This window comes from Cygnus olor, chromosome 18, assembly GCF_009769625.2.
Source record: "Cygnus olor isolate bCygOlo1 chromosome 18, bCygOlo1.pri.v2, whole genome shotgun sequence".
Classification (NCBI taxonomy): domain Eukaryota; kingdom Metazoa; phylum Chordata; class Aves; order Anseriformes; family Anatidae; genus Cygnus; species Cygnus olor.
In genome coordinates this window covers 1,502,258-1,520,930 of record NC_049186.1, presented here as the reverse complement: position 1 = coordinate 1,520,930, position 18,673 = coordinate 1,502,258, and the positions used below count along the sequence as shown (strand labels likewise).

General features: G+C 44.9%; 1 protein-coding gene across 1 annotated transcript in view; it reads left to right on the top strand.

Annotated features, from left to right (window-relative positions):
• The window catches only part of SHISA6 (shisa family member 6), a 251,390-nt gene that overhangs the window by 59,730 nt on the left and 172,987 nt on the right, over positions 1–18,673 (top strand). The window lies entirely within an intron of this gene.

Genomic DNA, 18,673 nt, shown 5'->3' with positions numbered 1-18,673 from the left:
CATCTGGTTTTGTGTCCTGATGACTTCTGAGACTGTTGTACATTTCTATAGACACAATGTATGTGGAGATACCTATATAGACACAATGTACTGTATGTGGAGATGTGTCCATGTGCTCGCCTGGTTGAATGCACCTGTGTTGTTTCCATGGATGACCATGACTCACAAATTATTAAATGACCTTTATTTTTTCTTACATTTCCTGCACTTTTTCAAATTTTCCACAAGTGTCATCCAAAGCAGTGTTGGTCCTGTAGAACTGTCAGAGAAGAAACAAATATATGTATATTGTCTGTGTATGTCTGTGTGTGCTTAAATAAAGTTTACTGAGGCTGAGGCAGCACCCGTGGGACTTGTAATACAATACCTGGCAATTCCAGCCTGGCACTGCACCGGTGGAAGGAAAGCAGAGAAAAACCACCATGAACCTTCAGGCGGGCTGGGAACTAAAGTGGTTCAAGGAAGGACTCATGGATGGCGTGTCACACAAAATTTCCCTTTCTCCTCCCCACCAAAAAGAAGTTTTACAGTCATGTCCTAACACATTAGGCCTGGCTGTATTTAGGATGAGGTAGAAAGTGTACCCAGGAGAGGCACGATCTACAGAGTGGTGTGTCCTGATGGCCTTCATCAAGAACATGGGTAACCCTGGGCAGAGCCTTGCAATCCGCCTCCTTGTCTCAGACTTGAGTTATCTTCAAGCAGTTTTCTGTACAACATACTTTTTTTCCAGTACCTTCTCAGATAAAAATAAAACCAGCTTTCCTTCTTCAACTGAAAAGGCTTGGGGGGGTTGTTCTTCCTTAGATGAGCCAGTGGGTTTCACACCTTTCCCACTGGCTTTGCTGGAAAACCCACAGAGCACATTTCCCATCCTTGGGAAGATGGGAGAATGGGCAACAGGAGTCCAGATTGTTTGTGTGCCACCTCTCTGAACAGCCATCAGATAGGGTGCCGTTTTCCACCCTATCTGATAAAAGTGTAAAAAAGGCTTTTAGTTGAAGAAATTCAAATATTTGGGCTGTTAATGGACCTAAAAGAATGTATTGCCCTTTGAATTTACTTCTAAGTTACCTGTAAATTCATGTTTTGTTTGAACAATGCTGTAGTGTTAACTTCTAACTTCTTAATGGTAAATTCACATGCCCATGTATGATTGGTGCAAGTAATTAATGTGCACACATTCTGCAGGCAAACTGCCTTGTTTGCTTGTGTAGATTTGTCTTTGTTTGCAATCTGATTTGATTGCCTATTCTGTGAAAGTAGGACCTTTGGCTTTAGCAAGTGACTTAGGGGCTCTGTCATTATGTTTGTACCCTATATCATTTGATTATTTCAGGAAGTATTACATGATAGATTCCCTGTGTTCTGATTGAACTGGCAGCACAGGTGTACATGTAGACAGGAAAGATGAGTTCTCCAGCAAGGGATACACTCCTGAGCTTTAGCTGAACTACTTCATGCTCAGATTTCATCTTATTTCAGGTCCAATGCATGAATTAAAATCTCCACCTCAGCTACTATTAGCCAAATAACCTCGTCCTATGTTGTCATTACACCACTGTGGAATGGCTTTCTGCTTTTAGACTGAACAAAGCCAATGAAGTTTATCTCAATATTTCTTTGCACTGGGAGACACATTTTTGGTGTTTTCTCAACTGTCTTCTGCTGTGGCAGGACTCCAAGTGCTGAGTAATATTTAAAGGCTAGTCTATTTTGGGCAGAAGACAAAGATGTGAGACATGCCAAACTTCCATGGATACCAAATCAGCATATTCACATGTCTGACATCCACAAGCTCTTGCAAGATTGTGATTTATGGTTCTTATATGACATTCCACTGGGCGATGCATCACTGTCTGGCATTTAAGTCTATAAAGTCACTATATAGCGAGTTCTTCAAACCACAGTAAAGGCCTTCACTGTGAGTCTGTCACGATGATCTAGAAATAAATCCGAAATCCATAGAAGGTCTCCATGGTGAGACACACAGCTGGGTTAATTTCATCAAACTTTAGGTAACTAGAAGTTGGATGTTTTATTAGACATACCTGGGAGAAACTGGCACCTCTAAATGAGTGTTCACTGGGTGGGCACCAGACACTTCTTGTCCCCATCTAGCCATCCGAGAAATTCATGTGGATCCTACTTGTAGTTGCTACTACAGACATAGCTACTAGTGCTCTGTTTGCTGTGAGAGTTGCTATGAGAGTTCAGTGCTCCCGTGAAACAAGCAGGAGCACTGAAGATGGGATGTTCCTCTGTGCACTAACCTAATTTAAAAAAAAACAGCAAACAACAACACACCTTTTTCAACATATTCTCTGCCTGAGATTCCTGCTAATATCAGGTGTCCCAGGTTGAGGCTACCCCAAAAAGACCATACTCACAGTCCTGCCAGGGCTCTGCTCAGTCACACAAGCTGGTATAGAAACTTTTCCAGGCACAAAAAACACGGGGCAAGCAGCCACGTGGATATTGAACCACAGTAGTCAACATGTCTTGAAGAATAGTAAATTCACTCCAGATCAAGATTGTTGAGTTTTCATGTTAAAAAAAAATAATAATAAATAAATGTAGGTTTGATTTGATTTTGATTTTGATTTTTGACTTTTGATTTTCACTACCAGCCTCAGACCCTGAAAATTATTTCAGAATTTGAATTGGGCTCCATATGTTTCATCAATTTTTGCCGACAGCAGAAATTCACTGAGCTCACTTCATATCTAAACAACTTGTTTTCCTGGTAACGCTGCAACAGTGTTAAATATAGTGAAGCTTTTGCAGGAAAAGTTAAACTGAGCACTGGGTGGTCAGGAAACAGTGAGGAACATGGGATTTTTGACTCCTCTACTGCAGAGCCATATAATAGGGAAATAATAGGGAAGTCTGCTAGTTTCTTGTAAGCTTATGCTAGATCCTTGAGGAGGTGCAGAGGTAGGGGAGCAGCTTGAAGAGCATGTGTGGAAAGTTCAGGAAGAACCAAGTGTCCTTCCTCACAGCCTGCCCAATACTACTTTCTGAAATGGGACATCTTACCTTTGGTTCAGGGCTGGAAATCTTTATTGGTCCAGGATTTGCTGGGAGATGTGCTCTGAGTTAAGGCATCTATCTGTAGCAATCTTTTTTCTTGAAGTATCCCGCTAGAATTGGCACCAAAGATGTTCTCCACTGGTGCCAGTAGGCAGGAAAAAAAATTGAACCATATACCGAAGACGGTACGATATGGTTGTTAGAACTGCTGCTGGCATCTCTTTGGAGCATCCTGCAGTGTGGGAATTGTGAAAAATATGTTGGTGTAGAGCCTGGTGACTGAGCAATAACAGCTACCCACAGTTAGGTTGTATCTTGTGATATTTGGTGCAAATATGGTAAGATTTACAACCTGAACGTGGTTTTTACCAGCTGGTGCTTCTGTTCTCACTGTTCTGCAGCATGGTTGGTACCTCATGCATTCACAGAGTGGCCCGGGGGACTGTTTTGGTTGTGCAGCCCATCATGTGAGGTACAGCTGTCCAGTCTGAGACAGGTTTGGCTGAGCACATGCCTGGAGTGTGGGAATATGGTACCTGTCCTTTAACAGGATCTTACACCCACCCCAGCCATAGCATCACCCTTTGCCATCGCCTGATAAATATCCTGCTCCCAGTTATCCGAAACAATGCACAGAAATGCACAGGCAGAAGGGAGAATGAGAGGTCTGCTGTTGTTGGCTTCTGGCTTTTTCACAGGCAGTATCTCCCTCAAATCAGCATTTTTCTCCCGCATATGCAAAAGGACCAAATTGATCTTCACTTAGTCCTGCCTTAGAAAATGATCACCTTTCCCTCCCAGACCATGTGTAGGTGAAAGAGTTGTTCTAAGGACAGACAGACCACATATCCCCTGGTGTCAGAGCAGTGGAAGATGGGTTCTTCCATCTCCTAATTGAACCACATGGGTTTGAGGTTTGGAAGCTGGAGGGGTTAGTGAGAGTGAGAAGAGACAAGGTAATGCCAGGGTGGGAGAGAGAGCTGATAGGCTTGAGGTGGCATCTGAGTCTCATGGCTGCTCCTCACTTGCTTGCCTGCCCGTGGGCTCTGTTTAGCACAAGCTGAGGGAGGTGTCTTGCCACCATCTGCTGCCAGTCCATGGCCAGACCTTCGGCTTGTTGGGGAGCGCCCGGCAGCCTCCTGGGGATTGGGATCACTCTCGGTATTCCACTGTGCTCTCACAGTAACCCAGTGTGCCTGTACCAGGAGATGGAGGGCCTAATGCCAATGGGGTCATCACACAGGTTTATTGCAAGACAAATTTAGGGAATAAAGCAGCAGCTTGCTCTTTCTGACAACTTAACATTTGTTTTGTTATGAGGGATCCTCCTACAAACATGAAAGAGGACAATGCAGCTCCAGATCATACTTAGCAACCAAGATCTTCCCAAGCTGCTTCGGTGTCTCAGCCAGCTGAGGTGGGCGGCAGCTCCACTTCTAATCTTCTTCTGCCCTCACAGCTCTGGAGCTTTCCCAGCTCCCACTGCAGGGTGGTTGGGGTTGTTGCCCAAGACAGCATCGCCAAGTTTGTGTGAGTGTGGCTCGTAGAAAAGCACGTTGATAATGATAGGGCTGTGGAACATCCCATGTCAGTATGGGGATCAGATCATTTTCTTCCTGAGATGTCTTGATCTACCCATCCATTGTACTGCCTCATTTGCACATTCTTTCCACCTTCATTGGTTTTTCTGTGAGCTGAAGAATATCTGACAGGCTCTGTATTTTATAAATGACATGTCTGTATGCAAACTAATCTTTATGCAGACACCTCAGTGGATTTATAACATTCAGCATGCTGTGAGCTCTGCATAGACCCTAGACGTGATACAATGTGGTAAAATGGGATCGCGTATTTATACTTGTTGGCACTACATCCCCCCCTTTTACACACACTTCTGTTCCTTTTGGAGGCCCTGGCATACAAAAAGCTGAGCTCCTTTTAAAAGCAGCAGCTCAGAAACCAGTTTTACTGGTTCATTTGCATGTAAATATGATTGGGGGGGGGGGAGAGAAGAGATTTATTAATTTAATTATCATTAGCAGTTTGAGGATTCTGATTCCTTCCTCTCCAGCACGGTCCTGTTTCCCTGCTGTTGTAGGTGTTTCCCTGTTGTCTCGTGTTAACAACCTCACATTTCAGTTTCTTTCCTGGTTCATACCCTTAATTTTTTTATTTGGGGGTCTTGGCTTACATCTGTTGCAACTCAGCATTGGCCCAATGCAGCTTCAAAACATGCAGTGAATCAACTACAGAGCGGAATTTACAGCCTCCTCCCATCATTAGTAATCTACATGTGCAGCAGATTCATTAAAACAGTGGAAAAGAGAAGTTTAAGGGTCATTTTTTTCACGCCTGCATCTGTAACACACAATGAATAGGTTATGTAAAAATTGGGGGTTAGGTATGTTGAGTCCTTTTTCTCATTAAACACTTGTTAGACATATCATATCAATGGAGAGATGTCAAGCCAGAGCCTGCAGCATCCCAATGAATCATTTTATGGTCATCCTGGATAATATCTAATGATTTTGATGGTTTCTTGCAGTGCGTGTGCTAAAGATCACTTGCATTCTGATTCCAGATTAATTTCAGCTATTGCGTATTCTGACACTTAATTGTATTGACTTGAAAATAGGATCATTGGGATGTGGAAACTGCTGCACAGCTTTGCAGAAAGATTCCATTACGCAATAGGGCATTTCAATCCGCTCTGAATTATTTAGCTGACTCCAGACATGACCATCCATTTCTCAGCAGAGTCTGGACAGCTCTCTTTTTTATAGCCCTCTGAATATCTGGGTGGGAGGAGGGTGGGAGGTCAGGGAAACCATACCAATGCCTGCAGCAGTTGTACAGCGTGCCACCTCTGTAGACCAGGAATGGGATGAACATAAGCCAACCCAGATCAGTCCCTGCGGTCACCTTCTGCCCTGTGCCTTGAAATAAGTAAGGTGAGAGGTTCATACCCTTCTGTCTTCCAATCAACTGGCCACAAACCGGGCTTAAAGCACAACCTAGGGAGACTTTTGGAAAGGGGCTTTCCAAGCTAGTGTCTCCCGCTCTATGAGCAATGAGAAGGAGGAGGATTGGCAGATAATATGAGAGCCTTCCTGAAGTTTTTTGAGAAAGCAGCAGAAAAATGACCACAGACAGGGCAGGGAGTGCATACATCACTGCTAAGCCAGGAAATTCAGCTTGCTGTGGCAAGAAGCCCACAGCTGCTCCACAGCCAGCTGTTAAATGGAGTCTGCTTCCTGCACCAACAGCAAAAACTTCCCCTGCAGGCAGTCTCACTGGTGCACATGAAGAGACACTCATCATTTGGAGATCATGTCGCTCACCACCTCAGCTGGTTGATGGCATTTTTAACTTGACCTCATGAAACATGCTTCCTGGAGTACACAGATAGGACTGGGGCAGGAAGCGAGGATGCTAGCCACAATGGGTTGCATCTTCTTTCTCTCTAAGTGAACATTAAACCAAAATGTTGTGTTTGAACCACCCTGCCACTGCTGAGAACCTTATGTTTCCATGGCAATGTAAAGAATCGAAGCTATCTCTAAACTCATTTTCCTCCTGTAGTTAGTGAATCATTTTCCTGCCCACTTCCTTGTCCTGCAGACTCCACTGCGGCCAGCACTCCACTGAGTGCCCATGGATGGTTTTCAATAGTGTAGTGTTCTAGAATAGATTTCTCTTCTTTCTGCTGTGTGCTAACAGTGTATCAAAATAGATTGCAATAGCTGAGAGGAGAAGAAAAATGCCCTGCCTATTATTGTATGCCCTTTCATAGAGTCTGTCAAGTCTCTGCAACATTTTGGCAAGTACCTTTGAATGCTGAGCTGAAGGCTGGTGAAAAGCTGCCAGTTACAGCCCAGCTATCTATGAAACAGGGAGCTTCAGCTTCATGCCCCAAACATCTCTTTGAAGATTTTTTTTCTATATCTATTTTCAAGAACTGATTTATTAAAAAAATATATGATTTCCTGCTGCAATGTTACTGAGCATCTTAGGCTGGTTATCTGTATACAGAGGGATTTTAAGTGAAATTAGGAATCACCCTTGTATTTGGAATACTATTTCTTTAGCAGGTCACCATTCAATCTTAAATGTGTTTGAGGATTGTAAATAAGGAATTTAATGTTATGAAAAAAATGGTGATTCCTAGGTGAAGATGGGGGACTTAGCAGATCGATCTCTAATTCTGAAGCAATTGTCTCCTCAGAACAGCCAAATCTCACAGTCAGAGTTCAGCAGGTGAAGAGCTTGGGTATGTCCAAAAATTTACTGCTACAGCAGAGCAAGTATATTATATAAAGTTTATCTTCGTAAGTCTCTTGTAAGGAAAATTGGCTCATTATCTTAGAAGTGATTTTTGGACACACAAGCCCTAGATTTGCTTTCCAGATTTGCTTTCCATGTTCAGTACTCATGGGAAAATTATTTGATCCCAGAAGCTTCAGTTTACCCTCCAATAGTCTGTATAAAGCTGCGGACAGTTGTAGGGACTTCATACAGTGACTGCCACAAATGTAATTGCAGACAGTCTTTGAGAGACAGAGTTCTGTTCATTTATTGACTTTTTCTACTCTTGGAAACAGATTAATCTCAAACTCTTGATGGTGTGGGGACCTGTGGCCGTGACTGTTTCATATTGTGTTGAACCTTTCTCTAACATCCATCCTGATCCTCCCTTGTCCCAGCTTCATGCCGTTCCCTCAGGTCCTGTCGCTGTCTCCAGAGAGCAGAGCTCAGCGCCTGCCCCTCCACTCCCTGTGGGGAAGCTGCAGGCCGCCATGAGGCCTCCCTTCGGCCTGCTCTGCTCTGGGCTGAACAAACCCAGGGACCTCAACCGCTCCTCACACTTCTTCCCCTCTAGATCCCTCATTGTCTTCATAGCCTTGCTTTGGACACTCTCATACAGTTTTAAGTCCTTCTTATTTTGTGGTGCCCAAAACTGCACACAGTGCTTGAGGTATTAATGCTGGTGACATTTGTCACTGAGCTGTTAATCTTCCATTCATAGGACTGCAAGAACACTTCAGAGGTCTGAATTGAAACCAGATGATTCCTGCTCTCTCTGGCTTAAAGTCAGGCTTGTACTCTCAGCGAGGCAACAAAATCCTTCTCTAATCAGTGGAGAGAGCCTGGGCATTTCACCTATCCTGATGCCACAGGCTGAGATCATCGACAGGACCTGTATGGCTGTCACTCCGCTTCTGTGCTTTGCAGTGTGCCAGGATGCAATGTGGGCTGCTGGAAGCCTTGGGCTTGTGGGAGATAGAGTGCTCACAAGTGGATGGCCTGTGCTGTCACAGGTTGGTACAGCAGATGCTGAAGGAAGTGCTAAGAAGTTTTCACAGTGAAGCCCAGGTCTGAGAAATCAGAATCTTATTTTTCCCCTAGAGGAGAAGCTTATCTCTGGCACATACATAAAAGTTCTTGTTTTAGCTGGAAGATATTTCTCAATGTTGAGTTACTTTTTGTGCATTCATGGAGAGACCAGGCTCAGCAATTTCCCACCTGCCAGAGCAGCATTACTGTGATTCAGTTTAGGTTTTGAAACCAGGTTGTGGCGTACCTTTGTCATAGGCTGGGGAAGTTTGTGGAGTGCAAAATTTGCTCCTGCTCTCTATGAACAAAAAAGTGCAGAGGTCCCAAGGAACAGCAAGGTGATGGGATCAAATGCACTACATTGTTTGTAACGGCTTTGAGGCCGGACTGAATTCACTTTCCCTGTGGCAAGAAGACTGGTAGGAACTGCTTCTGCTGCCACCAAGGCGGGCAGAGGGCAGTTACCTTAACGTTCCACAGTCCTCTCAGGACTTGAGGAGGAACAGGAGCCCCCATCCGTAATTTACAGAAGGTGGGGATGACTTGCTACATGGAGTTTCTTAGGTGGTGGTAGGGCCAACAGGTTCTCCAAGAAACCCTAAGAGAAGGACAAATGATAATGGGGAAGGGCTGTGGGCTGAGGGATGGGGACAGACTTTTCTTTTTGATTAGACTTTCCAAAGCAAGCCCTGCAATCTTCTTCCTGCCTGTCTTCATAAACCATCAAGTGCTATAAAAGTTATGGTCTGTTGAGAAGAACACAGTCATAGGGCTGACCAGAGATGTTGGAAAGGAGAGGAGGGGTTGTACTGAGTCCCCCAGCAGCTGCATCAGAAAGCACCCCTTTTGGAGGGCTGAGACCCTTCCCACTGCTCAGCTCCTGACTGTTGCTGGGACAGCTCTTTCCTTTCTGAAAGCGTCTCCATTTCTTCTCAGAACTGGAACAGTCCCATTCTGTCATCCATGCTCTTCAAGGTATTGGTTTAAAACTCCCCTGGGTCTTGAAATCCTGCAAGCAGTGTCCATCACACTCCTGAAAGCAGATGACCATAATCACTTACCATAGCGCTGTGCCCTCATTTTCTCATGTGAAGGTGGCCATGATGATTTCTCTAAAGGATTTCCTAGATGAGGGCATCATTTCCATGCAGTGCTTTGAGGATGCTGCTGGTGCTGTCATGGAGTAAAGCTGCCAGAACCCAGGTCTGCAGCAGTTTCTAAGACTGGTGGTTAGATTGAACCCAAGATTTTTTGTCTGATAGGTGAAAAGCGAGAAGTATCTCTTTTTTGCTGACTTTCTTTGTAGATTATCAGCTGCAGAACAGAGAGCAGTGTTTCAGCTGGAGGCAAATGATGAGACAATCCCTGTAGAAACGAGGTGCATGGAGCAGGAAGCATGTGAGCAGGAACAGATCTATTCATGACAATTTTTCTGAGTCTTGGATAGTCCTAACAGTAAATGAATGAATAAAGAAGCTGGGATTTTGCCAGTAATTCATATAGCTGACATACAGTTTCTGGATCACAGCCTAGTTCCTCAACCAAAGAGCAGATTCCAAGTGCACTTTCTGCTAATGATCGGTATTTTTGAATCGATTTCAATGGCATTGGCTTGGATCTGCAGTAGAAAATACACTTGTGTATGCCAATGCAGACCTTACCACATTGCTGTTACACACCTGCCCTGTTCTCCATCTTGAGAAAATCATGGGTTTGTTTTCCCAATATGCATTTTTCCCTCTGAGCAATGAGATAAAGGCATGTTAGAGTCTTTTTATTTTTCTTTAAACGTGTTTGAACAAAATGTGCTTATACTGTGAACAAAAAGGATTTTAGTAGTCAGGCTGAAAATTGATCCCTGGCTCTACGAGTCAAACTGGATTTGGCTAATATATGTTCAAATTCTGTGGGCAAGGCATAAGGCAGAGTGAGTTTGAGGGCCTGCCCCCCAACTGTGATAAGAAATGCTAGTGCAAACAGCAAGATGTAGATCTGCTGAGTAAAAACCCTCATCCTGCACAGTCATATTTCTGAGATCTGCTCTTTATGTGGGGCCATATCTGTGCACGCAGCTCACAGATTTCTCTCTAGAAATGCAAACCTTCAAAATTTTATTAAAGCACTATACTCTTATCTATTCTTCTTATGTCATTACCCTGTCTCTATTGTTTAAAATATAACATTTTATTCTAAAGTATATGCTACTGTCATTAATTCAAGATACGATCAGATACCAAGAGCATACTGTCTATAAAAGGCATGTCCTCATATTCATTTTAAACTAAGAAACTAAAAATAAAGCTAGTTCAAATATAGGTGATGAGAATAACCTAAGACTCATGTTAGGAAGTATAATATGAATGAACACTTAAAGGTGCCTGACAAAGATTGTGTGCTTGGAAAGAGCAGTGGGTAAAAGTCTGGAAAGTAGATTTGGGACAGAGAAGTCAGTTTGGTGACTACTATGCATCCTCTCTCTCTGCATAGCACCTGAAAGGTGTTGAATTAAAAATGCTCAATTCAGCACAGCTAGCAAGAAATTCTGTTTCATTCAGTGTAAGCATTAGCCTGTAGATCTCACTGTCACAGGATGCTGCTGAGATCAAGAGGGTGCAGGCACAAAGCACAGACTGTGATACTTGTGCAGTTATTGAGATAGGCAAAATTACTGTAAGTGTCAGAAGAATGTGGTCCCAATATCCATGTCTGAGGCTTAAGTGCCTCAAACTATGGGGACGGGGAAACCTGCTGAAGTTCATGCTGTCCCAAATGTGTCCGTGGCAGGAGCTCACCTTGTAAAACAGTTCATACTGTCTACCCACAAAGCTCCAGAAATACCCTCAACTCACTCCTGTTTGGCATGACCCCAGTGAAGAATAAGAGGACACTCCAGCCTAGGAGAGCAAGAACTGACCGACGTCTGCATGGGAGGAGGTTGTGTCCAACTCACTGGGGCACGTTTGCAGATAGCACAAGGTGGGGGGCCCCCGCTGACCCTCACTGCTCTGCTGTGGCCTCTGAGCACTGCAGAGGGGACGCAGTTTTGATGCTGTGCTTGGTGGCACCTCAGCCCTTCTTGGGGTTTCTTGGCCTGCTTGCCTCTCAGGGTCCTGGTCGAGGTTCCCCCAGGTTAGGGGACATCCAGCTTCATGCTGTTCCCCAGATGAGGTGGGAGTTTCAGCCTCCTGAATGCTTCTACTGCTGCATGAAAACTGAGCACAAGCAAAACACAGACCCGCTGAAGTTGTTGAGCTGACCTCAGTTTAAGCTCTTGATGGGTCATTGATGGCCCAGAGCCTTAACAGGGAGGTGTTTTTCTTCCTGCAGACTCCAAATTACCAAGAACAGGCTTCACCAGCTGCACTATGCCTGGGCAAGTACAGGGCTGGCACAAAACACCAGCAAGTGAGTCTAAGCAAAAGCACAAATAAAAGATGAGCAGAAAAAGGTGAATGTGTGGCCTACCCTCCAGTGCCATATAAGAAGGCAGCCCAAAGGGATGCATGCACTTGAATGCACAAAGCCCCAGCACTTTGTCTTGCATCTTAACCCCTGTTCCCTGCCTCCAGGCTGGCTGCAGATGAATACAAGACCACCTTGTTGGGGGCACGGCAGTCACAGGGGGCCAGGCTGCTCCCTTCCCACCCCTGCCCTCCAAACACAAAGCAGAGCACGAGGCAGGTCCTGCCAGCAGCTTGGCAGCCTCCAGCACAGTCTGCATCTTGTAGTACAGCCTGACACTGACTCTCCTGTGTAAAACACACACATGGCCCCGTGTCTCCACATCTCACTGCTGGAGCAAACTTCTCTGGCTCGTCAGGGCAGCACCTGGTAGCAAGGCACTGTCAGTTCAGACTCTTCTTTTGGTGAGTGATTGGAGTTCCTTCTGTTCCTCCAGCTACAGCACAAGGTTCTGGAAAGTCTTGAGCCTCTGGTCTTATTTCTCAGGATCCCTGAAGTGGCTGGTGATCCTTTTGAAATTTTTCGCGTGCAAATCGCAGGGACACAGACCCTGACTGTGCAAGGAATGCAGACAGCCACAGCTAGCACGTGTTAGGAAGCCACGGGGACAGCACGTTCGCTCCGCAGTCTCCATCATGGTCTCCATCATTGATCTCCCATTGATCCTACCACCAAGGAGAGCTCTTCCTCCTGATGTTAGGAGTATCATGCACTATCATGTTCACGCTCATTATGGAGCTTTCACCCCTTAGATGTGAACAAAGATTTGCATAGAGCAAGTGAAAACCTAATAGATAGCTGCTGTTGGATTTTCTAAACAAGCCCTTCAGAGCTGCTGGCTTCTTTTTCATATGCAGATAAGAAGGAAGTACCTTGAAATATTTAGGCTGAACTGCAGAGGAGGCATTGAATAGGGGATGGCAATAGTAATAGAGAAAATTTTAACCATTTGCAAAGCATTTTCCTGAATGAATATTGCCCAAGAAACTCACCAAATAAACTGGAATTACTAACTTCATTTTGAAGCTAGGGAACCAGAGACGGGGACAAGACAGGAATGTGGATCCAACATGATGCAAAGATCAGGAAAAAAGTTTAGTGGGAAGAAGCAGGAGACCGAGTGATAGGAGACACAGTGACTGTGTCTACCTGGAACTGTGGCATTAGCCATGCCCACCACACAGCTGAGGCAACTTTCGGATTATATCAGAAAGGTGTTCAGATCTGCAGCATCCTTAGGATGGCCCAGGCAGCACAGATGAGACAGTTGTGGACCTGTTCAGGCTGTCTTTGTGCCTAAACATAAGCTTTTCTTCAGGAGAACGCTGACGTACCCATTGCCTTCCAGGTTTTAGGACAGTCTCATCAAGAAAGCTTTCAGTCACAGGTCTCTGTGTACTGAGAGCAGTACTGGTGAAGCTGAGATTAGACAATAGTGACTTTATGTCTGTGGATTCTACAGAAAATCTTCAGGAGCATTTGAGGGGAAATAAAAGAGCAAAAGCAGTGTTCATTTTTCTTCTTCAGGTTCCTTCTCATCATCCTGCAGTATGGGGGCTGGCTATAGTGTGAGAGACAATTCCCAGCAGAAGCCCCATGTCTGCACAAATGTTGATTCAGACACAGTTATCAGCAGAAATTTAGCAGCATCAATATCTTCTTCTCAATTTGCAGCACTGCAGGATCCATGTGGCAGAGCTCTGATTTTTGGTCCCTTTTGGTCCACTGGCTTCAGTGGGACTAGGACCCCTGCCAGGTTATGTTGCTGGCTAGGAGAAAAGCCTACATTTGTCTGTGCATGCTTACTCACGTGGATTTCCCGGGCATGTGTGATTTCCCGAGCAGCAGATTTTTATTTTTATTTTTTGAAACAAGCAGTAAAGACAAAGTAGAGTCAGTGTGGCATCTCCATCTGACTTCACTGCTCAGTCTCCCTTGGTACTGCCTGGGGAGAAGGAGGCCCTGCTGTGTAGCACATCCTGCATCACACGTCCAGACTAGCCCAAAGGAGCCTCATCGTAACCGCGCATAACTTCTCCCCTGACTACCAGGGTGACTGCCTTAAGAAGAGACTTCGTTGATACACCGGCTTTGAGGATTCCCACCCTAAATGCTCAGTCCTGGCATTGATCAGATACCCTGGGACAGAAGCCTCCAGCCCTGAGGATCGATATGGGCCATCCACTGGCTTTTATTACTGGAGAACAAGGAAGGCAGGAAAACAAACAAAGAAAACCAACAAAAAACAAAACCTGGTGCCTTTGAGCTGTTATTTAGTCCTCTCTAGATATGAAATCACCCACAGGAGGTGCAGGAGCCACTGAGCAGCTTCTCTTTATCTACTGTGCTTAAGGAAGATTAATTCAATCTGGAGCAGGCACAAATCCATGGTACAAAGACGGTTTGCTGGGGAACAGTGGTCCTGTCAGGCAAGACGACAATACAGGAGTTTAGCTTGCTTAGCCCAGAAAAGGAAAGCTGGGAGACATGGGAACGTCCTGCACAAACACAGCAGCAGCTTAATAGCTGGGAGGGAAAATCACGTGTAAATTATAGAACAATACCAGCACAAAGGCAAGCAGGTGAGGATTGGTATGGATAATTTTAGTCCAAGAGGTTTCAAGGTCAAAGCTGTGAAGTTCTCTGACAGTCAGCCATTTAGCATATTGGTACAGGCTGGGACAAGCACGCCAGCTCTGCAGCATGGAGCTTGGTCAGTCCATGAAAGAACCATATGTCCCAACATTGCTGTAACAAGGCTCAGAGGATGACAACCTTCCAGTTCTGGTTCCCTTTTTCTAGCTTAGGAGCATGGTGAGGTAGTTTGGAGCCCAGCAGGGACAATGTTTCTGTAATAACCCTGTGCTAGCATGCAGAATGCCTGATGGGAGTAGAATAAAGGACAATTTCCCAGAGAAGGACAGATTATTTGAGTCCTTACAGCTTTGTTCTGAAAGGACAAGTAATATCCCCCATGAAAGAGCTGCTGTACCTCTGAGTACATCAGCTTCCGACTGCTCTTTTTCATGAGAGTTGTGTCTATTCGCAGCCTTATTCTGCAGGAGCTGAAAGCATCAGAAGTAAAGCAGAGCAGGCTATTGCATTCTTCTCATCTGCCCACTGGTTTTCTTGCCAAGATAGGGCCCATGCCTCAAACATTAGGCCTACAGGCCTCTCCAAAGAGGACACACTTTAGTCCACCCTCCTTTCTCAGGTGGCCCAGTGCCTTGCAAGGCTCCCAATAACTTTGGAGTCTTCTATATTGGTCATGTAGATGGGATTCATATCATCTTGCTTATAGCATCTAAAAATTGGGCTTTCAGTCTAAGCTGATCATGTAGGCTCTCAGAAGGTCTGGGGGAGAGGTAGGCATCTCTTCAGTGGCTCAGTTCATCCTAAGATAGATGTATTTCTCTGCAGAAATAACAGCCTAGATGATTAACAAGACTATGTGTACAAGCTTTACAGCTAAAACCAGGGATTTTGAGTGTAGTTTAAAATTTCAGCCCAGCAGAGCAGCCGGGATGGACATTTTTCCCTGTGTGCTCTCAATACATATTCTTTGTGCCAGCACAAGCAGTGGTGTGACCACACAACAGGCCAGATTGGAGACTTCACGTGTGATTACACCAACCCTACAGTGGTCTGAGCCCAAAGCAGATCACTATGTGTCCTCTTGGATGCTGCCCTGGCTCGAGGACAGGCAAGGCAAGGACAAAGCTGGCAAGGGCAGGGGAGGAGTGATGGGACTGTTTCAGTAGCATTGCTCCTTAAAGCAAGTACGAAACTCCAGGGCCAGGTGAAGCCCACTTTGTAGCGTCACAACCCAGTGCATCACAGTTAAAGAGCATGGCATTATAGAAAGACTAGCCTGGATTTGTAGCTGGCGTCGCTTTTTGAGATTTGTGTTATGAAGTACAAGAGCTCTGGCCAATGCAAGCTGTATTTATCTTGCTTGTATTGATCCTTGCTGTGCCACAGTAATTTCTTGTCTTTAAGGATTCCAGGGTGTTTTAATGGAAGTCTTCACTGATAGGGGGGAGAAAGGGAACAGCAAAATCCCTGGTTGCTATGTGAAAGCAGGAAATTTTGGTTTGGGAAACCAGCAGGCTTCAGCCACCCAGAGAATGGGGCTTTGTCAGGTGCTGATGCTGGAGCACGTGGAGGCTGAAATTACTTTATCTGCATGTCCCCATGAGCCGCTCTCACAGAAGGGTGGCTTTCCCCAAAAATACCATCACTCGCTTTCTAATACAGAGAGGGAGAGCTAAAACACTGCAATCCAGCAGTTGCACAAACGGTGCACAAAGCCGTGCTCCCGTCAGGCTCCGTGGCAGTAGTGCATTTGGAGGAGCCCACTTAGGATCTTTTTTTCTCTAGCATGCTTTTTCCATAAGAAAGATGACAATGCAAGCATAGCTGGAGGCAGATTTGTCTGAACTGTAAGGATTTGAACATGCCTGTACTTCCCCCCCATCCCCTTTAAGTCAGCTAATGCTATCACGTTGGGGCCGCATGCAGATTTACAAACCGTATGCTGCTAAATTAGTCTCACCACCCAGTGTGAGGAAAGTTCAGAAGAAACCCGGGCTTCTGTTTTGCATATCTGCAACACAGAGCTGAGCCCTTTGATGGACTCCTCTGATGGCCAGGAGCTGTGAATATTCAAGATGTCAACACCAAAAAAAAAAGTATGAAAAAAAACAACAGAAAACTTGTCCCATCACCACAAAGAGCAATGCTGTTTCCCTAGTGTGACAACAAACATAAGTATCTGTTTCTGAATAGGATGAGGCCAGTATAGGCATTTATCCCATCATGAACAGTCCTGGACAGGTGGTAACAAGGGCAAATGAGCTCCAACTTAGTAGACAAGCGGGAGACCCATTTTACAAGTTTTAGCCACCATTGTGCTGCTTTGGACCACGGAGGCAAGAGCAAGGGCAAATATTGGGATGAACTGGCCAAGACTGTGAGCTGCAGGCTTTGTCTTAGTTGGAAATACTTTTTTTTTTTTTTTTTTTTTTTTTGTCACCAGGGAAACAGAAGCAGAAATGACAAATGCTTTCAATTTGTCAACATTTTCCGTGGATATTTTTGGTCTTCTGGTGAAAAACAAAGCGTAGATATGTCTCAGTTTAAAACTATCCAATTCACTTTCCAAATTGAAGGTGGAAATGTGGTCAGAGGGCTGAAGGCATAACAGGGGTTCCTTTGGTGCCCCTGCCACTTGGGACCACCATCTCTGTGGGCTCCTTGGCTGGACTCCATCCGTGAGTAACCATCACAGTCACCACCGCATGTCGCATCCTGGAGGTGTCATCTGGTAGGGTACTGTGACCCAGAAGGGAGAACAGGAACGTGAAACACCTCAGCTGCAACTCAGTTCTTCACTGAAGACAAATTCTAATTTAAAACAGTTTTGTTTCCGGCACAACTTTGAATATTGATGTCTATAAAATGGGTTCCTTTGTGGGGAAGAGTGTGGGGTTTGGTGAAAGAATATGTTTTCTACATAGTTTTAAGAGGAAAAATACAGACTTTCCTTCCTGTAAAAGTCTCTCAGCACAATCTTTTGATTTGTGAAGTTAATCTGGAAGAAATCCTCGGAAGTGATTTGAGGAGCTGTGACCTGCCTGGACTTTCCTTAGCTACGAGCCATGTCTCTGGAGATTAGGTTTTGCTGGGCTGATAAATCCTGCTGAGATTTCTATGCAAGTGCCTTGTGGAGAGCAAAGCTCTTTGATTATCCTGTTGCTATTCGTCAAATGCAAAGGACCATGTAAAAAAAATTGTTTTCATCCTTCAGAATTGCTATACTTTCCCTCTCCTTTTGATGTTGGAGAAGAAAATAGCCCTGTGAAGCAACTTGATTTCTTCAGAGCTATTAACAAATCTTCCAGGGTCCCAGGGTGACATAACAGGTCTGGACTGACTCATTCCGTTTAACAGTGTCTCCTTCCAGCCAGAAATAGCTCTGTGTGCAGCCATAAAAAACGTGAATCAATTAATGTCTTTTATTAACCAGAAATGCAGATAAATCCCCTGAATGAGGCAAAGGCATTTTGCTGGCTGCTGTTCCTTCTCCCTCCCCATTCTCTGTATCTGGCTTCTTTTTTAAAAGATCTTTTTGGAAGTTGATTCCAGGTTCACGTGGACATTTTTGCAGCCGAATCTCAGACATTCTGGCTTGTAGAAGGATATGTCAGGGAGGTGGTGGATCCTGCTCCAGGAGATCATTAGCGTGCTGGGAGAATAAGGAATTAAAAAGAGTCTTGGCCAGGGAGCACTAAGTTAAATAGGAGCGTAGGCTGAACTGGGAGAATGAAGCAGAGGTAATGGCTTCACATTGAGTATGTGGGTGTATAGTACATGGGGAACTCAATGAAAATGTATCCTATGCACATACGTTAGTGGTATTTATATTAAAGAAAGAGGCACACTCTGCTCCTGGCTTAGCTGTGACTGCAGCCGCCTCCCTTGCTGTGATCCGATGAGCCAGATCCCAGCACCTATATCCTGGGAGCTGAAGGAGGAAGAGTTTCACTTTCTCTTCCACTCTGGCCAGTGCATTGTGTTCCTGCATCCCATGGCCCCATGGCCGCGCTGTGTCCCACTCCAGTGGGGACAGTCACCAGCGATCACTCAGCTTCAGGAACTTCCCATTGAACCCAGTGAGCACAAGCTTGAGAGGAAGCACAAGCTTGGGAATGCTCATCTGCTTTAGGGCTATACTTTTGCGTTTAGTATTCATTGTTTAATACTTAAAGGAGGCCTGAAAGTATCAGTCAGCATCCATATTTTCATTGCATCTTCTTATGCAGTAGTCAAACATCATCTCCAA